Genomic DNA, 25035 nt, shown 5'->3' with positions numbered 1-25035 from the left:
AGCTCCTGCCTACCAGGGAGGATATGAAGTGAGCAAAAAATGTGAATATTTAAACTTTAAAAATATTTATTACAGTTAAAAAAATCACACTGCCATTAATTCCCCTCAATATACTACCCCCCACACTTTGAATAGACATCCCATTGTTCTTGCCACTTTCTGAAGAAGTTCTGGAACTGTTACTTCATGAGTGTCTTTAGTTGAACTATCATGGCTGTCTCAAAGTTCTGAATCAATTCAAAATATTTACCTTTCGTGGTCATTTTGAGTGTGGGAAAGAGACAGAATTCACACAGTGACAAATCCAGTGAATAAGAGGGATGAGGACATAACATAATGTTTTTTACAAGGCTTCCTTTCCATTGGATGGTCCTTGGAGACACATACATCTTATTTTTATCACACCTCATGAAAACACCAAAGAGGACTTCCAGAGCTAAGTCAGAAAATGGCAGGAATGATGAGACAAATATGTTCAAAGTGAGGGGTAGTGTTTTAAGGAGAATTGATAGCAATGAACCTTTTACTGTAACACTTTTTAACTTAAACATTCACCATATATGTTGATCATACTTTGTATGTTGTACAAGACTTTGATTCATAGACAATGCTTGATGAGACAACATACAGGTTCCCAAACCCTGACAGTAAAGAAGAGCCCCCCCCAGTTAGAAACCTCTTATCTAGCTTATTTTTGTTCCTTCCCACATAGTTCATGCCTATGGTAGGTGCTAAGTTAATGTTTGAATAAACAGAACAAATGACATGATGGATGGATGGATGGATGGATGGATGGATGGATGGATGGATAAGTCTGTTTTACAAATGCTTCTTGATTTAGTTTAAGCACAATAATAAGGGTGTGCATGTGTTAATGTATGTATCTATGGGCATTTGCAGAGAAGGCCCCAATTAATTCTGTTGGAGAGAAATAGTTGGTCATAGTTACATATTTTGCATATTCCCCATCTGTTAGTTTATAAGGTCATTTTTCACTGGAGTCCTTTCAGCTGTCCATCGCTGACAATAGATAAGCACTCCTTCTGTCTCTCCCATGCCTTCCTCCTTCAACAATGGAGGCTTTGTGCTGGGAAGATTGCCTGTGGATGCTTCTTTCCCAAGGCTCCAAAGCTTTGTCTGGCTTTTATCAAGGGTATTGATGGGGGAGGAGGACTCAGACAGTTGGATTCAGGGAACGGTGCCTGTGGCCTGGTGCCAACTGAGCATGTCAGGCTGGGATAGATAATTCAATGTCTGTTCTGGGGTACAGGCAGCCTGGTTACCTGAGCTGGTTATCCAGCTATTTGCAATCACTGCCTTAAAAGTCATCAAACTCTTGTTCCCCAGAGATTTTTGCTCTAGGCCCAGGGGTGGATGCAAATCTGGAAAGGATGGGTGGGTAGTAGCAGAGGAAGAGGTACAGAGCCAGTCTCAGGGTGTGAAGAATCTCACCTCATAGGGCAAAGGGCAGCTGTGACTACTGCCTCTCAGGGCTTCAACTCACTAATGAGATTAAAATGCCAACAGCCTGCCTCTACACACACTTACTTAGGAACACATTGGCTTGAGCTGCTTAATGAGTGTTAGTCAGGAATCTGAGAGAGGTCTGGGCAGGCGCCTGGCTGATGCCTTGTTGATTGGAATTCTGAATGTGTCGCCCTTTGAAAGCCAGCCGTGGCTGGAGAGCTGACACAGGGCTTGAGACTCCCTCAGTAACCCTTACGTGGCCGCTGCGTCCAGTGGTTAATGTCAGTAAGATGATCTTGTATGGACTGGTTATGGACAGGGATTCCGATAACAATGATGATGATTGTCACAATAGTAAATAATGATTGTCATACATGGACGCCCACCAGAAACTCCTGAGAGTTGGTTGGTTCCTTTGCTATTTTTTGTTATTTTAAAAATATAGACTCATGAGCCACATTTGTGGTCCTGGACCATGATTCATTTCTCTACCCCTGGAAGCCCGGCCATTTGAAGAGTGTGTTCAATGATTTTCATGCCCTGGTTGAGTTCTGGCTTTGGGAATTGCTACTCACTGAGGCACATTGACCCATAGTGTATCTGACTGCCACTTCCTAAACTGTGTGGCTCTGTCTCTACTCCTTATGCCCTGGCCCTCAATTATATCATCTCTAAAAAAGGGATTAGGTAAAGCAGTGTAGCTGCTATGGAAAACAGTAAGGCAGTTCCTCAGAAATGAAAAAAATAGAATTACCATATGACCCAGCGATTCTACTTCGGAATATGTACTCAATAGAAAATGAAAGCAGGGTCTTAAACACGTATCTCTATATCCTTGCTCAGAGCAGCATGATCTGCAGTTGCCAAAGGTTGAGGCAACTCGAGTATCCCTTGATGGATGAATGAATAAACAAAGGTGCTATGTCTCTACTATGGAATATTATTCAGCTGACACATACTATAACACAGAGGAAATTTAAGGGCATTATGTGACTGAAATAAGCCCATCGCATAAAGACAAATGCTATCTAATTCCACTTACATGATGTACCTAGAGTAGTCAAATCCATAGAGGCAGAAGGTAGAACAGTGGTTGCCTAGGGCTGAAGGGAGAGAGAAGAGGGTTTATTGTCTAATGGGTTCCAAGTCTTAGTTCTGGAGCTAAAGTCCCTCTTTGGAGGGCTTACTGGTTAGAGTAGTACAGCAATGTGAATGCAATTAATGCCATTGAACTGTACTCTTGAAAATGGCCAGGAGTAGTACATTATATGGTATGTGTATTTCACCTAAGTTCTTTAAAAAGGAGATTAGATAATAGCTTCCCTCTGACTCATTCTGAGAAAGGCATAAAACAGCATGTGTAAAGGGCTTAGCACAGTACCTGACATATAGTGCCTGTACCAAAGTGTCCTTTTTCTCTTTCCTTTACCCTTTCACAAGCATTTTCTTACCTGGGCTTCTTGTCTTTGTTCATACATGCATATGAAAGGAAAGGGAGAAGGGAACTAATGTCTGTTGATAGCAAACCTTGAGTTAGCCTGTTTAACCCTCCTTTACCCTTGGGAGATGGTGTTCTCGTTTTACGGATGAAGAAACTGAGCTTAAAGCAGGTTAAATGACTTGCTTATGATCACAAAACTAAGACAAGGTCAAGCTAGGCTTGCCCCACTGTGCTGTCCCAAGTGGCTTTTGACCTGCAGGGTGCTGAGCAAAGCAGCTGTCACTCTTCTGGGGGAATGTGCAAAGAGCTACACGTGCCAGTTGATTTGAATGTCATTTGAGGCAGTGGGAAGTTTGGTCAAGGTTTTACCCCAGAATCCTTAGGGGAAGTGGAGTCTTCATTAAGCCAAAGCTTTCTTTGGTGTGCAGAGCACAGCCCCCTGACAACCTTTTCAGTCCAGGCTGCTATTCAGCAAGGCCCAGTGATGCTCACAACATTTAAATGTCAGCCTCGCCTAGAGCTGGGAATTGTGTGACACCAGACAGGCTCCAAATCAGCCTGGAAAATAGCAACCTGCCTACTTAGGCTAACCAGGAAAGATTTATGTCCTGCAAGTACAAAGGAATGCTGATTTCTCTTGTGGCATATCTGGTATGTACCTGGCTCTGAGCGGAGAGCTGATGAAGGGGGAGACCCTGTGGGCCAGTGTGGTCAGGACCCCAACAGTGCGGTTACTGCCAAAGCCAACATTAAGGTTAGGGTTTTATTACAATGTGTGAATTAAATGGGACAGAAAATTGAATAGCTGCATTATTAACATCACCCATCGTAGCAAATTGAATAGCTCACTTGGATAGCTGGATAAAAATGACAACGACAATGGCTATGATGGTGATGATGATGGTGATGATGATTATTGTAGTGGTGGCAGTAAACAGGCAATCTGAACAGCTGAACTGTGTAGCAAATAGGATCTCCCCAAATGTTTTAAAAAATACAAATTGCATTTACCACATACAGGATATATGCCAAGCACACTACACACATTGCCTCTATTCTTCATTTAAAATTCCTGGAAGGTAGATATTATCACCTCTGCTTGGCCGATAAGGAAGGCTGAGGCTAGGTGACTTATGTCTCTAAGGTAATATGGCTGACATTGATCCAGAATTGGGGCTTGAAGTCTACATGGCCAGTAGATAATATATTCCTGACTCCAGCAGATTTACTATGTTGTAAGTAAATCAGGGTTGATTATGCATTTTCTAAAACAAAATCAGTCAGTTGCTCTACAGGTGGAGCCCTTTAAAAAGTAACTCTCACCTAGTGCATTTAACATAAAAGCCTGATTATAGAGATTCATTTGGGGGAGAGCATTTTCAAGCATAATCCTTCCCATCTGTATGGCTGCAATACTGTTTCACAGCACTGTCATGGGTATTATGTTAAACATCAACTCGACTTAGACAAAAGCTTATCATTCCTTTTCTCGAAGGCAACACCATCTATTCGTATCTGTCAGTAGCTCAATAAGCAGGTGGTGGTGCTGATGTCTTGAAATCACAGCTCTGCTGCTTACTAGCAATGTGAGCTTGAGTAAACTACCTACTACTTTTGAGTCTCAGTTTCTTCATCTATGAAGTGGGCAATGGGGGCTTACACATAATGAATGTTAAGTCCTTGTCCCGCTGTGTCACAGAATAAGTGAAGGGTGCCGTGCATAATTTGCCAGGCCCATTTCACTTCCTGTAGAGCAGTGGTGGTGAACCTATGGTACATATGCCACAGCCAGCTGTTTCTTATCATTGAAAGCTCTGAAAAGCTATCACCTCTACAGAGGAAGCACTGACCAGGTTAATATAGACAGCTGGGTATCAATTAATATACTAAAATTCTGCCTTCTGCTTCAGTCTCATGTGAACTTTCCAAGTGTCTCTAGATCCTGTAAGCATTAGGCTTCTGGTGAATTTGGGGTTCTGGAAAAGCCAAGCTATTGTCTTAACCCAAGAATAGAGAAAATTTCCCCAGATTCTGGCCATTCTGTCTACCCAGCTGGAGCCTTATCAGAGTGGGAAAACCTAGGCTTTCAGAGTCAGGACTGGCCTCAGGGATAACATGGCAGGGGAGTGCAAGGAGGTAGCTTAGCTCTCTGTACCAGGTAAATATCTTGCTGGTATGACAAAAAGAGTGGAACCCTACTATGCCACCGAAGGTCTTGGTCAGCCCTCTTTACCCACCTTGGTTACCTTATTGCTCACAGACTTCTGGTGTCCTGGACATGCACCTTAGAATGTCCAGACAGGCACAGCATGTGAGGTCAGCATGGAAAGTTAGAAAGTCACATGCTCAGAATCCTCAGGAACAAAGTCAGTTGCATACGGTAAATCCTCAACTTAGGAGCATTTGAGTTACAAGCTTTCACAGATATGAATGGACCTCTCATTATGAACATCTGTAGATGCACACAGATCACAGAAGTAGCTCATGTGTCTGCCGGACATTGTCACAGCTGTGCCACTGTGTGCTTACTGCATGGTGAGATAGTGGACAGTAGTACAGTGCTCAGTCAGAAGCCAGGATGTCTGGAAGCAAGAGGAAAAGCAGTGGCGATGTGGAGGGGACCGCAAGGAAGAGCAAAGCAATCACCATGGAAACAAAAGTAAAAATACAGGATAAGACTCATTTTGACAAACTTATGAACAAATCTAATTTATGAATGTTCTTCTAGAATAGAACTCATTTGTAAGACGAGGACTTACTGTATTTGAGTCTGGAATTCAAGAGTCAGGTGGTAGAGAATTAGATTTAAGGTGAGGGCCCAGGAGTACATGTATGATTACCAGAAGACAGTGTGGCATAAGAAGAAAAGAGAAAGTGGAAATCATTGCAGTGCTTAATGGGGAATAAAGATCCATGGTAGTGAAAACAGAAGGAAAAGTACAAAGAAATAGTCTATAGAATGTGGTGTTTTTTCGTTTAAGATTTGGGGAAAAGAGATAAAGAGAGGTCATTTACAAGTGACTAATGTCAACCCCTTCCCCATCTCCCTGCCCACCTCAAATTGGGCTGGTTACTTCCAACCATGCATGCCCTAGCTGAGTTGCTACCACAGTAAACTCCATAGTACTTTAATGTATTGTGTATGTGTGACATTTTCTGTATTCCTGTCATCCAGATGCTTATTAACATCCTTTTAAGTCCTAAACCAATACTGTGCTCCCCATTCTGGTCCTCACCATCTTTCTTTTCCTTCTATGTTTTTTTTCACCATAGCACTCCCCAACAAAGGTAATTGTTTATTCATTATGAATCTCCCCAAGCAGCACTTAACTCAGTAAAGCAGGGACAGATTTGGTCTGCTTTTGTCTTAATTCCTTCTGTCACTGGATGAAATCGGTGATATCCATAAGTTAAAGGAGAAGAGATTTATTTTGGCTCAAAGTTTTCAGAGGATTCAGTCCATACTCAGCTGCCTCCAAGATAGGAAGGGAGCGATAGAGGGGTCTGGTGAAGGGAAGCTGCTCACACCATGGTGGCCAGGAAACAGAGTGAAGGGAGAAGCCTGGGCGGGAGTTACACCTTTCTAGGTCATGGGAATGATCCACCTCCTCAGACCAGATCTCACTTCCTAACAGCACCATCAGCTCTGAGCTCTTCGATGGATTAATCCACTGATGAGTATAGCATCCTTAGGGCCCAATCACCTTCCAAAAGCCCCACCTCTGAACACAGGAGCTCTGTTCACATGAGTTCTGAACACCTCAGCTGCATTCATAGAGCCTAGAAGAGTTTCAAGATGTTCAGCAATCGTTTGCTAAATATCTCCTGCCCCTTCACATCCCCAGGGTAAATAGCCCTGATCCCCTGTGGCTGAGCAAACACAGCACAGTTTCCTAATTATTCTGGCCACAGCATGGAGACCCTTACCTAGACATGGTGGTTCAAAGGGTGTCTGAGTTATTCTGTCCTGAATAAATGGACTGTTGTTTCTCTGGAGAAAGACACTTATGATGAAGAACACCAATTACACACATTGTGGAGTACAGTACAAAATGAAAACATAGTACCCTTGTCTAAAAATTGTTAAGAATTTGAAGACAGCTACAGCAGAGCATTCAACCAAGCATATTGGCTTCTGAGGAGGCCCTGTGTGACTGCACAGGTCACGTAGTCATGAAACCAGCCTGGCTGATGAGGACCAGACCTTAGAAGGCTGTAAACACCAGGCTCTGGATTTATTTTTTGTTGTGGAGTAAATGCGGAACTATAGGAGGATTTTGAACAGAGGTAACATTTAAAGTTTACTTCATTGTTTCCTGACTGTAGGTCATAATCATTGTGGAGAATGGACATAAATACAAAAGGTATAAAACTCTGTTAATCTTATCCTCCTCCTCCTCTTCCTCCTCCTCCTCCTCCTCTTCTTCCTTAGGCTCCTCCTTCTTGCCCTGCAGGCACCCAACGCAAAAGGACCTAGTGAACGTTTGGCTAATTTCCTTCATCTTTCTGAGCTCATTTCTGTGTAACATAATTAAGATGGTACTTCACCTACAACTTTGTGTGTTGCTTTATTCCTGGGACATGGAAGTGGGAGGGGAGGGCTTTGTAAATGCGTTTAGAGACTGACCTGGAAGCAAGTTTATGGAGTGTAGGGGGTCCAGGGTCTGCAAAGTTGAGATAAGGGGTCAGGAGTGGAATTGTACAACAGTTTGAGAGCTGGTGCCCCTGTATCTGGAGAGTTAACTTAATTCTTGGGAAAGAACCTTCAGGTCTGGCCATGCACTTCCTGGGTTCTGCAGGTGAGAGCAAGCGGGAGTGGTGTTATTTTGTCACAAACACAGCTTTCCTGCTGCTTCACACTCAGGCTCAGCCACTCCTTGCCCCTCCCCTGGGGCTCAAGTACTACTCAAAGGGCAGTCTGGAGCTAGAGCAGGCCTAGCAGGAGGTCAAAATTCCCAGAGTGGGAGTCAAAAGACCTCAGGGTTTAGATTTTCCAGTTTTGTTGTAATCCCTAGTGCCTGGGCTGGCAAAGGAGAGAGTTAACATTGTCATTGGATCCTTAATTGTGCGTTTCATGAATTTTCATGTTTCCTCTTGCAAGCTTAATGTTGCTTTCTCCACGAGTTTTTTTATACTTGAGCATAAGAGACTTGTAATTACAGAGTGTTGTGGATTGCAGAGGGTGATTAAAATGGATTTCATGAAATCTGAAGCACTCCCTCCCCGCTACTACCGCTGCCACCACCACACACACCCCAGTCCAGAAGGCGGGGGAGGGAGTCAGACAGAATCCCTCGAAGTTTGGAGAATTGGGATATGAGGGATATGAATTTTCTTTATGCCTTTCCTCCCTGGATCTGCTCCAAGACAGCCCTCCCCACTCCCACGTCTTCCTTCTCCTCCTCCTCTTCCTCCCTTTCCTGAATGAAGTCCCGCGCTTCCCCTGACCCCCAGCCAACTTTAACCCCTAAGGAGAGCTGCCTTCTCACCAAAAAGACAATGAGACAGAGTAGGGTTGGTCTTTGCTTTAGTCCAGCTGTTGAGCTGTTTCATTACCATCCCCAGCCAGGCTTGGCCCACACCAGAAGACCTTGAACATTGCATAGAGGGCGGAAGATTGCTTGAATCGGGAAGGGTAGGTAAGAATTCCTATTTCAGTGTCTTCCTCCCTAGGACAAGTCATGCTTGAGGGACTTGAGATCCGGTCTTCTCTACTTTAGTTTGAGTCAGGAATGAATGAGTTGGTGCTCAGAGCACATTTAAACACAGTGATCTGGGATGGGAAGGGAGAGAGGGTGGCTGGAAGGCTCCCTGAGGAAGGTGCAGCTCTGCATTGAAGAGCAGAGGAGCCCAGCAGGATCCCTGGAGAGGATCCCTGGAGAGGGCTGCAGAGCAGCACGGGGTCCAATCTGCTAAAGTGGAAGATGATCCCCTAGAAACTTTCCTCTGTGACCAGTGGGGGAACCAAGCCCACTTGCCTGACTGTGCACTAGAATACTAGTGCTGGCAGGGATTTGTGGGGTCCTCTGTGCCAGTGCTCCCGTAGAAAAGAAGAATGGCCGCATCACTGAAGCAAGCATAACCCTGCAGAACAGGATCTCCACACGCCCCAGCAGCACCTTTGTGTGAATTAGAACACGATGTTTTCCACTAACCACCCTGAATCAGGCCTCTCGTCGGTTATGTCCTTGAGCAGAGAACGGCTGCCCCACCATATGCAGCAGCCTGAGAGCAGAACTGAGCCCAAGGTTCTTTTTTCTCAATTCCTGCTGTCTCTGTGCTGAGCCATACCATGTGCTCCACCATACTGAACTCTATCTGGGTTTCTACCAATGTATTAACAGGCACGCACGTGTGTGTGTGTGTGTGTGTGTGTGTCCTTTAAGTACATAGAGATAGGATTGCCGAGGGTAGGACATCGTGGCTTGTGGACTGAGCAGAGTACTACACTTACTACGGCCCTGGGGGGATCCCCATTTTATAGCTGAGAGAACTAAGGCACTGAAAGGTGAAGAAGTGCCCAGAGTCACGCAGTGAGTGGCAGAGCTGGGACTCAAAACCAACCCGTTCTTGTTTATAGCCACTCTCTTTTTAAACAGTGAGCTAAACACATCTGAGTGCCTGACTAGGCAGTTTGGGGTAGGCACCTCTCAAATGTGTGCTGATGAAGCACTCTCAGCAGCCTTTTGACACCTTTCACTCCCACTTCGCACACTGGAAGCAGAGGCTCAGAGGGCCTCCAGCCTGCCCGGCTCACTTGGGCGGCCTGAGGTTTAAGCTTCTGCCTGCCTGCTTTGGCTCCCAAGCTGCTCCCGCTGTGCGGCACACACAGATCCCGGCGGTGACTCAGCTCTGTGGCTCTTCTGCGCCCTGGCTTGCTGACTGAAAGCTTTCCCTGGTTCTTCCCTTGGGCACCCAGCAAGGAGACCCTGTGCTCCCAAGGCCCGCAGAAAAGAGTCCGCTTCACTTTCGGTGCTGGAGTTTGCTTGCTACACCTGCCTGCCTCTGCCCCAGCAGCAGTTAGGGTTTCTTGTACCGGAGCCTGCCAAGGGGTTTCCACAAATGCATATTGCATTTGGCCAAATTCATTGCTGAGTTCTACTGACCACATTTTAAAAATAAGAAGTGAAATAAATAATAAGAGGCAATATTCTACCTCATGAAAACCATCCTGCCGTGTGGATAGGTAGCTGGTACCTGGCTCCCTTGAACCGCCACACATCCCGGCTCACTGCCATAAATGTTAACATCCCTCTGTACATAGATAAGCAGCTCTGACAGGAATCCACAGACGTGTCCAAAGTAACTCACAGCGTATGCTGGCTTCATAAAATTACCCTGTGCTGCAAGATGGCAGAAAAGAAATTTTAAGCAGTGAGTGCAGGTCTGTGTGTACTTGGCACAGCGAGAGAAAAACAGTGGGAGAAGGAGAAAGAGGCAAGGAAGGGGGGCAGAGAGAAGGGAGGCCAGCAGCAAAACAGCACAAGAGCCTGAGAAGTCCTCACATGGACGTTTGCCAAATGTGAATTCTGCCGCAGGGGCACTGTGGCTGCAGGGCTGTGTGAGCCCCTGAGGAAAGAGGAGAGCCCCGTTTTGCTCTTCAATTAATATTGTATCTTTCCCTGATTATAAAGCTAATACTACATAAGTGGCGGCGTGTCCTTCTCGGGGGCTTCCGTGGGAGCACGCGGTACACTTTTGTCTCTCGCTGGTGAGAGTAGTTTGATCAGCTGGTTAATATGGTACGTGGGTCAGCATCCCAAAATAGAGGCAGTGGGGAATCACTGTGTCTGCATGTGCACATATCCACGGAATCTCTCCATATGCACACAAATATCTGTAATCATGTAGTATGTCCATATGTATGGTTAGGAATCAACTCAGGTGATCTCTGGGCTGCCAGTCTGAACTCTGAAGGACAGGCCAGTGGGCTGGAGACTCTCGGACTCAGGCAACAGATACTGCAGCCATGAGGTAGAATTTCTTTCTCTCTGAGAAACCCCCGCTTTTGCTTTGCCTTCCATCTGACTGGATAAGGCCCACTCAGATTACAGAGAATAATTTCTATCACTTAAAGTCCATTAATAGTGCCAGGAAGGCCAGGCATGGTGGGGCACATCTGTAATCCCAGCACTTGGGAGGCTGAGGCAGGAGGATCACTGCAAGTTCAAGATCAGCCTGGGCTACACAGTGAGACCCTGTCCCAAAAAACCAAAAGCAAAAAAAACAATAGTACCAGGCATGGGGGTACACACCTGCAATCTCAGCATTCCAGAGACTGAGGCAGGAGGATTGCTGTGAGTTCAAGGTCAGCCTGGGCTGCATAATGAGACCCTGCCTCAAAAAACAAACAACCAAAACAAAGTCAGTTAAATGGTAGACTTTAGCCATACCTACAACCTGCCTCCCCAGCAGCACCCAGGTTGGCATCTGATTGAATAACTGGGCAGTGGAACCTCGACACATTGACAAAAACTAGCAGCACAGATGGTTTCCACTTCTTTCCATTGTCATTTCACTTTGTAATGGGAATTTTATAGGAAGACACTTCAAGATCATTTGAATATTCCATGCCTGATCAAACCTCCTCCTAAAGTTAAGTACCTACCGGGCATTCTTGCTGGAAGGAAGCAATTTTTGCTGTGACCATTCCATAAAGAGCTTTTCCTTGGAGAAGGGGTTTGGAAACCTGGCCTCAGATCCCAGCTCTACCCCTCAGCTGGATGGTTGAGTTATCCAGCTTGACCTATCTAGGCCCTCCCTGCTCAGTGGTGATAGTATTTGCCCAACAGTTTGGGGCATTCATTCGCTGCAGCAACATGTGGAGCTTCTGTCCTAACTCTTGTTTGCTCTGTGACCTTGGACAAGTCGCATCTCTGCCCTGAGCTTCATTAAGTCGTCATAAAATGAGCTCAGTAACCCTGCTGGGTGAACCTCCCAAGACTGCCATTAGGATCAGGAACAACAAAGACCACCACATGTCTTCTTAGCCGGTGAAGTGCTATTCCTAGAGAAAGGATAAGCGCTACTCTAATATCTGACCTTAGGGAAGGCAGTTGCGGGCAGAACTAGGAGACCCAGGAGGGTATAAAGCCTAGAGAATGGTGAAGTCAGTACTTTCACATGTTCTTTCTTCCTCAGTTTCCAATTTGGAGGTTTTACTCACTGTCAGACTAGATTTGCTAGCGGACACAGGTAATACAAAGTTGTAAATTTCAGCTCAACCAAAGTTGTAAGGAAGCAGTAACATAAATGGGAATTCCAAATGAAGCCAAATTATATTCATTGCTTTTATACCTGATATTAAATATGCTGAGAAGGTGAAAATAGTGATTTCACCCTTTTGAACTGAAATTGGGGTTAGTTGGCAGCTCCTACCTGTGCTATATTGAGTTGTAGGATAAGTCAGGTATAATTACAGAATTTAATTATAAGCTGCACCTAACTGGCATGTGCATGCGTGTATCTCTATACTGTAAAACCTTTAAGATAGTTAATTTTTTAAAAACATATCTACCACAAAACCCTTGAATGGCTAAGCCATTAGCTCCAGGTGGCTCTTCGGGTGGAGCTTCAAACCTTTCCTGGGGTGCTTGCCAAAGTGCCAGAACCCTGGGATACTGTATAAATCACCCAATCAGATGATCATGCCCCAAGTGATGGAGACAGGCCTGTCTCTCATCTCTTTCTCAGTCCCCTCTGAGCCTGGCAAAATCCTTTGTGTGCAGTAAAATCCCCCACCTGAGAATTGGCCATTCTTAACACTCATCTAAAGCCCAGGAATAGGTATATGCCCTGTACTAATGGTTAATGGAAGTAAGCAGAACATCAGACAGGTGTTTGCACCAAGATGCTCTTCGGCAGCACTGTGTGTCATCATAGGAGGACTAGAACAACCTAGGTGTCCACCTGCAGGGGCTGGTTACATACGTTCCTGCTCCACACAGAAAGAGTGACCCTCCTTTAAAAACAGTGATGGCCAGTTGTGCATATGATGTGAAAGATACTAATTGTATAGTCATACATACATACATACATACACAGAGTGTATTAGAAAGCAAAATATACGGAGAGATCACATCTTTAATAAAAAGTGTACAAGCACACACACACACACAATACCTGGAGGGATAGCCACACACTGAAAGTTTTTGTGAGTCTCTCTGAATAGTGAGGGCACAAGGAGTCTTTATTACTTTAACATTTTCTGCATGTTCAGTTACTCACAAAAGCATTTTATTCTTTTTCTTTTTCTTTTTTCCTTTCTTTGTGTTGCTGGGGACCCATCCAGAGCCAGGGCCACGTCAGGCAATCTCTCTACCAGGAGTCACTCCCTCTGCAAAAGTGCTTTGAATGTCTACTAGACAAAATCCTTGCTTTTGAGAAGCTTACACTCTTGTTAGGAAAAGATAGAGAATGACTAATTGGGTGATTAATTCCAAACACTAATAAGTTCTGGGAGGAAAATAAGATAGTTTGGGAAAAACTGATGGAACATGGGAAAGTGAGATGACTTCAGCCAGGAATGAAGGAAGAGCCTTTATACAGGGGATTTTTGACTGACAGTTCAGGAAGGGACAGACACGCAGACGGAATCTGGGATAGGTGTGTTACGAGGGAGGCTAGTTAATGGAAAGAGCCTGAGATTTTTAAAAAATTATGTGTAATAATGATGGACTTTTTCTATAATCTGAAAAATATTTTTCATTCAGCTATCCATTTGATGCATTCAAAACACCACCATCCACGTCTGCAGGCTCCTGTTCAGGAGGCCCAGTCTAGACAGGAGCTGTGCTGAGCAAGGAGCCCTTCCTGTGCCCATCATGAAGGATTTTCCAGATAGGACATCTCCCAAGAGGCCAGATCATGCTTTGTTTCACTTTCCTTGCTCTGAAGCCATTTTTTTTCTTTGCATTTTGACCCCTCTGAGAGCAGAAAGTGTCATACAATCAATGTGCACATTTACCATAGCGTTTTATTTTCTTTTCTCAAAAAGACTATTAATGAAACAATGTTGCATCTTACAGCTACAGTGTCTTAGGGCTGAAGAAGCGCAGTACTGTGTGGGAGTAATGCTGAGTGGTCCAGCCTTGCAAGGTGGAAGGGGCCTGAGTGGACATTAGAACTTCCTCCCAAGAGGAGACTCTTGTGGGCCCACAGAATGGACCGGGTCTTACAGATCTCTGTGCACCTCCAAGCACCAGCCATCAGCATGCTTGAAGCCAGCCCTGGTCAGAACTCAGGATGCAATGAAAAGGAGAGATAGGCTAGTAAATGGTCAAGTACAGCCCTTTGAGCTAAACACCAGCAGGAGGAGAAACCCTGGAGGCCAAGAGCGTCAGAAGTCGTGGGATGGGAGAGGTGTGCCTAAGAAAGCTTCCTGAAAGCAGGGCATAAAGACACTGGAAGCAGAAGGGCAGCGGCGCAGCCAGTGTGAGAGGGAGCAGGAAGCTGTGCCACCAGGCTGCAGGGCAGGTGGACAGGGAGCCCCCTCATGTGGAGACTGTGCTGGGCTGGGCTGCTTGTCTCCAGAAATGGACGCTTGGAGAGACTTCAGCCAAGAAGGGACATGGCTGCATTTAAGCTTTAGAATCCTGTGGTGCAACATGGTAGCCACTAGCCACAGGCAGCTCTGTAAATTAATTTAATCCATTCTTTTTTTTTTTTAAGAGTCCGTAAGAACGCCTGAAAGACATGTTTAACAACTCGGCATCTCAGTCACACCAGTCCCGTTGTGAGTGCTCAGCCACATGTGGCTCCCTGGCCATGTAAGCAGCAACACAGATACAGAGCATGTGTTTGGGGACAGAAGTTTAATTCTGGATGGGCTGATGGAGAAGGGTCATCTGACGAAGGGCAGATGGGTGGGTGGGACAGTGTGAGACACAGCAATGACCATACCACATGCCAGGCACCGTTCCTTCTAAGAGCTCCACACATGTGAGTTCCTGGTGCACTCACAGAATTCCATGGACAAAAACAGGTCTACTGGGAAAGGGAAGCCATGGCAGCAAAGACAGCCCTGGGGTTTACTTTTTGTCTTTTCCCCAGCCTTTTTCTAGCTCAGCTCTGGATTCTCCTGGAATCAGGGTGGTGGTACTTCTTTGGAGAGGGAGACCTGAGGAGTGTTGAAACCTCAGCTTTGCCAATAAGGTGGCCATCTCACCATCCCATATGGGGCAGTAAGGAGCTCCCGGGGGTTCCCTAAATCTCATGATACACACTATGCAACCTCACCTGAGTTTATATGCAGTTTACCCTTTAGCAGGCACCATCCTGAGCACTTGGCACACTGACTCATTTAAACCTTCGAAGAGCTCTCTGATGTAGCTACTATTACCTTTTCCATTTTACACAGAAGGGACCTGAGGCATGGAGAGGTTAAGTAACTTGCTCGGAGTCACACTGTATCCACACCAGTACATAGAGTTGCTAGGATGTGAACCCATATGAGCTAGCCCTGGAGTTCAGTTCCCAGCCATGGTACTATGTGGCCTCTCATCATAAGTCTTTGGGACCCAGAAGACAGCTGCTAAGTGTACTTTCCACCTGTTTTGGCTAGAGTGGTAGGAGAATTTGGTCTTGTTCCAGGAAACCTTGGCTGAAAGTTATGCCCAGTCATAACACAAATGCCTCGCATTTGGGGGAAAGTTTATGTCATTTTGAGAGGACTTTTCTGCCAGGAGTAGTTATGGTAATAGTCTTCCTACAGTTACACCATGTTTTCTGCTTTGCAAAGCACCTTCATTTGTGTATTCTCCTGAAGCTCTCACACCAGCCCTGAGAGGAAAGTGAGGTGAGGAGCATGTTTGTGGTGAAACACAAGGAGCCCAGAGAAGCAAAGGCATCCACCTCTCCAGAGTCAGCTCCGTCCCCAATTCAGCTTCTTAGCCTTTCAGCCTTGTCAGTGGGCTCAGTAACCCTGCTGGGTCAACCTCCCAGGACTGCCGTGAGGCTCAGGAACACCAGTGGGCTCCAAAGTCAGGCCTATGTGGAGGCTCTAAAGCCATGACCTGTGTGCCAACCCTGAGTGTGCTGAGGTCAAGACACAGTCCAGTAATCAGAAATTAATTCAGAATAATTCAAGATTTCCACTTATATTTCTCAGATATTATCAAGAGAGACAAAATCCAAAACTTCTTAATATGTGCCTGTACTCTATCCCTTTACTGCATTTATAGACATTAGTTCTGCTCTCTTTTAAAAATTTATTATCAAATTTTTCATATATAGTTAAGAATATTTATGACACAGGTATACAGGGTAAAAGACAGTGCTTAAGCTTCCATGGCCCCACCAGCTCATCTCAGAAACAGGGCATGGCACTGCCTCTGAACCCCAACCCTTCTCCTGTCTCAGGAACTGAACCAGCCCTCCGAAGCCACTCTTGCTTTTCTTCAGAGTCCTGGACTGCTTTTCAACCCTGCTCTCCAGAGAAGCATGTTCCAGCTGGGGCTGTAGCTCAGTGGTAGAGCACTTGTCTAGTGTGCACCAACCTCTAGGTTTTGATCCCCAGCACTGAAAAAAACAAAACAAAACAAAAACTCCTTGTAGCTCACATGACTCTTGTGCTTCTGTTTTGGCTCCATGCCCACATCAGTCAGATTGGTCGTTGTCACCTGATCTGGGGGCTGGGGGTGGCGGGCAAGGGCCTAGAGGAAGGAGATAGGCACATAAGAGTGTGGAAGATCCGTGACATCCTCAAAGGTTAGGGACATTCGGTACATCTGGTCCAGTCTCAAAAGGGTAGGAAGGAAATGGAGAGAGCTGCCTTTCAGCCTGACTCCTCTTAGAGGCCCACCACTTGTCACCTGGAGCAGCCCTTTCCCTATGTGCCCTCTTTAAGTCAGAGGGACATGAACAGAGCAAGTTTTCCTGAAGTCATCTTTTCTATAGATATCTGCTGAGAACTTACCATGCGCCAAGCAGGGTCACAGGTACAGTGGATGATGTGTTCTGAAATGAGACAAATTCCCTCACCTCACCTGGAGGAATTTGGTGTCTAGGGCAGATCTCCTCACCCTCGTCCCATACACACAACAGAGTCTGGCCCTCCCTTTGTTATTATAATAAACTCACATGAAAGGAGTGGGGATAAAATTAAATGGTAATTGGGAAAGCTGAGGCAGATCCTGGCTGGCATTATTTGTAGGACACACAGAGAATCCCGGAAATGTGGTCCTCCAGGCAGAGCGTGGGTCTGGACTCTGGAGCTTAGGGTCTGCACACCTGTAGTTACCAGAATCTGCCACCAGATGTCAGTGATGTGCAGGAGGGGGTGGGGCACTCTGGGGAGGAGCTTTTTGCCCAAGTTGTGTAAAGGGTCAGGTAACAGCTTTCTGTGTGAGAGTTGCTCCTCTAAGTATGTTGTCCTTGTTTTGTCATTCGATGCACACGGAGACCCTGTGATTTACATATCCTTATCCCTACTTTACAGATGAGGAAACTGGTGTTCAGAGCAGGACAGGGTATACATACAGAAGGTGGCAGTCTCCCCGCTCCATTTGTGAACACTGCTAAACAGGCTACCAACAACCCTGGTAACAGGGATTGTTCAATAGATAGCTCTCTATTGCTGCTGAAATGCTATGAAGAGCATCTCCCCACACTCAGGGCAGCCAGTTGCCACACAAATTCATGAGACCCAAAAAGCTCCCTAATCATTAAGACCCTCATGGGTACCAAAGAAGAGTAAGCACAGGTGGTCATCGGGAGGGTAGAAGCTGCAGGCTGACAGGAGCCAAGTGGTGGCAGCGAGGCTGTCATCTGTGCTGTCTGGGAGGTGTGTTGGAAATCACAGTGGCCATTGCCAGCTTGGGCTTGAAGTGAGGATTGGGACTAGGTCTCTGGGGTCCCCGCTTGACCAAGTGTATAGGTGCACAGGGTGTCCACCCCGAAGAGCTGAAGAGCACTAGTCCAGCTCCTCCCACAGTCCCTAAGAAGCTCTGCTGAAAAGTAAAGGGGAAATCAGGGGAGGATTCAAGGTCAAATTCATAGAGGAGAATCTGCATGAAGCAGTCCCAATACCATTCCAATCAGTAAATTCAGTGATGATCTCATTCACCTTCTTTAAGGGGAACAAGCATCTCTGGGAAGGGAAATGACAAAAGCAGAGAAGATGCCAAGTCTCTGAGCTCAGTGACCTTAAATGCACACCCTGGGGCAAGTGAGGAGATGCTCTGCTGAAGCTAGCAGGAAGGCCTTGCCAAGGGGAGAGGGCAAAGGCAGGGTTTCCTCACAGGGACACAGCAAGCCGAGACCCTGGGAATAGCTGAGGTGTGGGCCTCTTCAGACAGGAGGAGGAAGCCTCAGAAGCCCTGATGGCAAGATCAGAGTGTTTCTTCGAATGTTTCAGACACCTGTTAGTTACTAGGTGACAGGTTTCAGCTCAGCAGGAGAAATGCTGAACTTGACCAGACTAAACAGTTTATAAAGCCATTTTTATATGCATCATCTCATTAAATCCTCATCATTACCCTCTGAAGGGGATCTTTTTGTCTTTACAGATGAAGAAAGCAAGAGTCAGAGTTCACCCATTTCTCCAAATTCTGATGGTGAAATTAGAATCCAGGCCTTTCTAGTTGCAATGCTGTTCTTTTCATGCTGAAATTGCCCAGAGATGGTGATGATGGTGCTCATGCTGTTGATGGCTGTGAGGCAGGATTTGTTACCCATCTTTTCAGACTGAAGTCTGAATCTCAACCAGGGCCAGTGCTTACCTATTCAAGCGAGCCTTAATGCAGATGTTAGTCCACAAGCCTCGTCTTCTCCCTGATTCTCTTCCTTATGTGAGTGATCAAGCCCCTCATCACCAGAGGGGCAGAAGCAAGTCTGGCCTCTTCCCAGCCAGCTTCCCTGTAGTGAGTCCCCCAGAGGGCACATTTGGGAGAAGGCCTCTGGTTCCTACCTGCAGGTTCTCTGACTCATGCTGAGTGGAGGCCAGCACAGAGGTAGGTGCCTGGCTAGAAGCGAATTCCTGGGGATCGATGAGCAGGGCTGGGGGAGGAGGCTGCCAGGAGCCAGGGCCAGAGAAAAGGGTCTTGGGGTCAGAGCTAGGTGTCTGGCTCAGAGGAGAGGGAAGCCAAAGAGATAAGCAGAGCTGAGAGTGATGTGGTCCTAGTGTTTGTGAAAGATGATTCTCACCAAGCCCAGGAGTTGGGAGTGGGAGACACCAGGCAGGGAGTCCTGGAGGCTTTTGGAGGCAGCAGAAACAGGGGCCTTGGCAGCCCGGACCAGGATGGCACACTATCCCGGGGACAGCAGTTTCTGTGAGTTATGAAAAATGGGTGTACCTTTCGGACTCTGCCTAGTCCTTTTCAGTCTTCATGAGTTATGGGATAAACATTCCCTTTCCCGCTTTGAGTTCAATCTTTATAGTTGATCTGGGGCTGCTGTCTTCTGATATTTATATGTTTCATTTGCTTGTGGTCAGTCTGTTGACTCCAATTTCCAACTCGGGTGGTATTAATTTATCAAGCCTTCTTACTTGTTTCATATTCTGATTTTAAGAGAAAATCAAATGTGAATGTAGGCCAAAAGGGGAGTCAGGGGTGAGAGATGCCATCCCCTGAACCTCCAAGGTCCCAAATGGTGTTGAGATGGATTTGTATGGTTGCTGTTTTGTGCAGTTCTGGAAATGACACCAGAATGTTGATTTTTCTATTTCCCAACTTGTGCTTTCTGTTTATTTTGGGAGAAGTTCCTGTGGGGGGAGGAGAAATTCCTTTGGCATATTTTGAAGAGAGCAAAAAGACAACCTGGCTTTTGTGTGGTGAGAATGTGGGAAGTTTCAGATTCCAAATGTCTGTACTGGAGGAGGCAAGCTGAACTCTGAGACTGAGTCTCATCTCTTGGTACAGAGTGGAAGTAGAGGGCTGGCTGGGGCAGTGCTGTCTTGGAAAGTTGGCGTGGGTGATTCATGCTAGAGTGAGCAACTTAGTGAGAACTTGTCTCAAAACCAAAAGGCTGCAAAGGCCTTGGGTTCATCCTTAGTACCACAAAAATAAATAAATAAATAGGGACAGGGGCAACTTTGGGTTTCTTCCTGAACCTCCAAGATTATAGGTTTCAGCAGTAAAGAAGAATCCCTCTGTGTCAGTCATACATACCCAAAGAAAAAAGAAAATAGCCCCAGAAAAGAAAAGCCTAATGGGTGAGCCTGCTCTGCATAGTTGGAGGAGAGTGGAGAGAGGGAGTAGATTCCCAGACTCACACACCATCTGCACCCCTGACCAGCAGCCATCCCTGTTTCCTCGTCTGTAAAATGGGGATAACAGAGCAGGGGTTGTGGTGCAGCCTGCATGAAATTATGAATACATTAGCCACTCTTATTTTGCATTAGCTAAATAAATATTAGTGATTGTTATTATTAGATTTGTCACTGAAATCTTATTAATCATACTCAAATTAATTGCTCACACGTTTGTGTGTGTGTGTGTGTGTGTGTGTACACCCACACAAGAATTGGTCTTCCAAGAAAGGGGATTTAAATGTGTGAGAAAAGAGCAGATTGTTCCCTTAGAGACTGGAACATCCTGGGAAAATTTCTATAAGTTGCTGAGATTGTCTTCTTATTGCCAGAATGTTCCAAGGAACAGAAGAAAAGGAGCCAGCTGTTGGCTTTTACTGGGTCCACATGTTTGGCTGGGTTTGTCCTCTGGCATCCCAGCCTTAGGGTGGGGGCAGCATCCCAAGGAGTGGCCGTCCTGGGTGCCTTCCAGACAGCTGCTTTGCTGGGGGAGGTCTGAAGCACACCCGGGGATGGGAGAATTGGCGCTTTCTTGGGTTGGGTGGGCCATGGGGGGAGCTCCCTAAGGACCCAAGAGGATGGGGTTGGCAGTCCAAGCTGATGAGCTCCATCTGCAAGTCTTCCCTTATAACAGATACCAGTGATTTCCCCAGTGCTTTATCAATGGCTCATCTTGTTAAATCAACAGGAATTTATCATTCCATGTCAACCCTTCACCAGGCACCAAAGGAGGCTGGGCTGGGCTGTCATGTCAGTGAACATTTGTCTGTTGCTAACCCTGAAACAACATGGTGCTAGGTCCTTCCTGAGGATGAATTTCATCACAGCACCTCCCTGGAGTAGACAGTCAGTATGCCCTTCTTGCAGAACAAGAAACAGACCCAGAAAAATTAATTCACTTGTGGAAAGTCACATGACTGGCAGAAAGACACAAGAGTCATCCAGAGGTGAGAGGTGAAAAGGATGTGCCTGTTTTTGCCCTGGGGGAAGTCATTGTCTCCCATGTGATGGGGTAAAGTGATGTGAGCTTCCACTTTCCACAGTGAACCCAAAATTGTTGAACCCAGGCTGACTCTAAGATCCATGCCTGTAGACTCTATGGTGTGCATTGTACCCTGATGTGAGCCACCACCTGAGCAGACAAGTAAGAGTTGACAATCATATGGCACAAAATAGACCCTTGTTGACTTAACTCAGGCTGACCCATTGCTGGAGGCTAAGATACTGCGATGAAAGTGTACAGGAGTCAGAGGCAAATGCAGCTAGGCTGAGCCCTAGCTCTGCTGTTTATTAGTTGCAGGTCATTCATTAACCGCTCTGAGCTTCTGCAAGTCAGATGATAATACTTTTCCAGGTTTCTAAGAGAAATAGTGATAACTGAATGACTGGCACTCACTGGACAAATGTCTGTAAATGACAAATACTACAAATTTGCTGATGACTGAGAAAGTTCCAGCTGCAGTGAGCATTGGGAAGTGCTTCCCTCCCAACAGGAAGATCAGTTTAGCCACCTTCAGGGACTCAAGCTGGGAGAGGCCTGGCTCTCCTGGCAGGCTGCAGGCCTGCATGTCAGCCCTGGCACCTGGGCTGCTCTTATTGTATAAACTTCCCAGAGATGGATGCTGAAGTCTCCTCTCATTGCTAATTCAAGCCTGGGTGGATGTCAAGACTCTATACTTGCTGTTAATGGTACAGGTTTCTTTGTCATCATGAATTAAGAACAACTTGCTGCAAAGGGAGTGGTGCACTAGGTGACAGAGTGCAGAAAACAGAGGTATGAGTATCAGACTTGGGGCTGAAGCCTGCCTTGCTGCTGGGCATGTCACTTGCCCTCACTGAGCTTTAATTTCCTCATGTAAAAATGGGGATCCTGCCTTCCTGAATGGGCCTCCATGAGTACAGAAGTCTGGCTCTGGTCTCCTGACTGCAGCCTGCACCCCATTTCCAAGATCTGCCTAGCTGGGCCCCTTCACCATACTTCTGCATCCCCTGTCAGGCAAGACTTCAAATATCCAGGCTGCTTCTCCAGCTCGGTCATGGACCCATTCCTGTCAGACACTTCTGATTCTAACCCTTCTTACAAGGCAGATGGACTAGATCTAGCTTTGTTCCCAGTCTGGTCACATATCCTTTGACCTGTCCCTACACAGATGTGCAGTTTGGGACTGGTACAGGCACTGATCTGGGACAGCTTGGAGCCACTGGCAACCTCATAAATCATGTCTCACCTTTGAAGTTCCTGCAGGCTCCCTGGGAGAGTAGAACAGCCCAGTCTTCTTACAGCAGGAGCGCTTCCCCCAGTCTGGAGTCCAAGGAATGACTGGGCCTGATTTACAGAGGTCTCTGCTAGCAGCAGCCCAGCCTGGGAAGAGGAGGGCCTGGAAATAATGAGTTTGTCCTATGACCTTCCTCCCAGCCTGGGGAGACAGAGCTGCCCTAAAGGCAGGACCACCTCACTCTGGGCCTGTGTGGTCATCTCCCACCCCCAACCCATACTAGAATTTGGTTCTCCTGGCTGAAAGGATTCATCTGTTCCTTTCAGAAAGGAGAAGGAGGAGGAAATGCTCTCAAATCTGGCAACCTGGTAAAGATGCATGGTAGATGGATCTGGGACCATATTCCAGACTTACTGTTTTGTAGGTGTGTGCTTCACTGTCTTCATTGGACATGTGGAATTAATAGACGGTGCTAGAATACAACTGGTTGAGGGATAAAGGAATTAACAAATGTTAACCATGGTGACTAGCATTCTGTCCCTCCCCTCTCCTCAATTCAAGCACCCAGACCTCAGGCTTGGGTCCTTGTGCTGCTCTGTGAAGCAGTGATCCATGAATTATTCTCTGACTATCCCAAGCCACTAGACCAACACTGTCCTGTGCAATTCTGCTTTTATAGAAACATCTATGCTTACACTGTCTACTACACTAGCCACTGTCCACATGTGGCTATTGGACACTTGAAATGTGTCTAGTACAACAAAAGAGCTTAATTTGTAATTAAAAAATTTACATTTAAGTAGCTATATATGGCTGGTTGATACCATGGTGGATAATATAGGAGACCACAAAGAAGTCTTGAAATCTTATCTCTACACTGGCTCAGGAACATGGCCCTGGACAAGTCTCCGCCCCCTCTGCACTTTCAGTTGCTTGCTCTGTAACACAAAAGCTGTGGGTAGAAGAATGAGGCAAATGATGTGCCTCACTCAGAACATATCTGCAATACACGTGAGCTCATTATGATTTCATGCTTATTGAGCTGATAGCAGTGGAGGCTGTAAGAGATGGCATGAGGCCTGGCTTTGGGATGGATGTCAGGGTGTACATAGGAGACAGCATCTACAGTACTGGAGTGCAATTCCACCCCTCCCACAGTGTTCTCTAAAACTGCAAGCCATCCTCTCTCCATCTTGGGCCTTCTTCATTGATTCTATAACACTCAGTACTTCCTTTACCCTGAGAGCTTTCCACACAGGGCTGTAAGTAACTGTTTTCAGAACCAAGATCTCTCCACACTTTTCTGTCTTGGTGCCTTGACTTTTTTAGTTTATCATGAGGCAGAATCTGCTTAGAGTTTGCTGCTGCCACCAAGGGATGATGATGCCTCAGGTAGGGCAGGAGGCACAGGATCGAGGGAAGGGGAGAGGGAAAGTGAGTCTGCCTCACCATCTTCAGAGCTGGTTTCTAGACCTCATGCCTGTCACTGCATAGTCCCAAGGTGGCCAGCCATTGGAGCTCACTTTTATGGCGTGATTAAGAAGGAAATGAGAGTGTCAACCACAGCCCACTGAAGTTCCTTCTCTAAGTGAACTTTTCCATCTTATTGGCCAGAATTAGTCATATGATTACTCATAGCCATGGGGAAGGCTGGGAAATTGAGTGTCTGGTGGAAATGGGCTTTTCTTGATTCCATCAGCCAAATCACAATTCGTTTTCTAGGGCTGAGCTTGTTGCTTTTTTAAATAAAATTGGGCTTATGTTACCCTGGAAAATGAGGTAGTTCATGGCTCTTTCATTGTCCACCGACAGTACCTGCTTCCTTAACTATTGCACAATTAGTGTAGCACCTTATGATTTTCCAAGTATTTTGATTTCTGACACTGAGTTTCCCAAGTTTGTGAGACAGCTCAGGAAATGTCATCCTCTCATATTGCAGATAAGGAAAATGAAGCTCTGAGAGGTCAAAAAACTTACTCCAGGAAACAGTGGCTGCAAGCAGTGTTTTCCATACCCTGCAGCACTCTTCAACCCAGTTTTCTAGACTCCTGAGTCACCTCCTATGAGCTGAAAGAAAGACCTCAGGTGAGGGTAGTGACCAGAAGTCATTTATCTTTATATCCCAAATACTGACCTTAATTGCCAGGCACAAAGTAGCTGTTCAGTAAATGTTTCATGAATCTGTTAATATTAGCATGACGTTATTAACTTATTAACTTGACCCTTGGAGGGTGGGTCTTCTGTGAAGCATGTTGGCTACATACATTTCCTTCAAAATAAGGAAATGAAGGATAGAGTTGGGTCTATGTATATGACTCAATAGTCTAAGAACTCAGCCTCAAAACCAGGGGCTGTTCCTCAGGGGACAACTAGAATTATTGGGAAAGAGAAATGAAGAGGAGAAGTCAGTGACTATTCACTCAGCTCCATTAGCTTCAAAAATGGCTCATCTCAGTAAGCATCCTATTCATGGATACAACCTTTGTCTAGAACACAAGTACTTTTGCACTCAGAGTGGAGAGGCAGGGGTGGGAGGTTCCATGGCAGTCTCTCACCCTATCTGCAGCCCCAAGGCTTGACAGTGCAAGTGGTCAGGGTGGAGCTGGAAAGGGTGAATGTAAAGGAAAAACTCCCATCTTTTGCCTCCCTCCAGGAACCACCAT

At 46.0% G+C, this 25035-nt stretch overlaps 1 protein-coding gene across 1 annotated transcript in view; it reads left to right on the top strand.

The window, feature by feature from the left end:
• The window catches only part of Tenm4 (teneurin transmembrane protein 4), a 724757-nt gene that overhangs the window by 282477 nt on the left and 417245 nt on the right, over nucleotides 1-25035 (top strand). The window lies entirely within an intron of this gene.

The sequence above is a fragment of the Fukomys damarensis genome, unplaced genomic scaffold (assembly GCF_012274545.1).
Source record: "Fukomys damarensis isolate Sample0158 unplaced genomic scaffold, DMR_v1.0_HiC HiC_scaffold_16, whole genome shotgun sequence".
NCBI lineage: Eukaryota > Metazoa > Chordata > Mammalia > Rodentia > Bathyergidae > Fukomys > Fukomys damarensis.
This window is presented reverse-complemented; position numbering and strand designations above follow the sequence as displayed.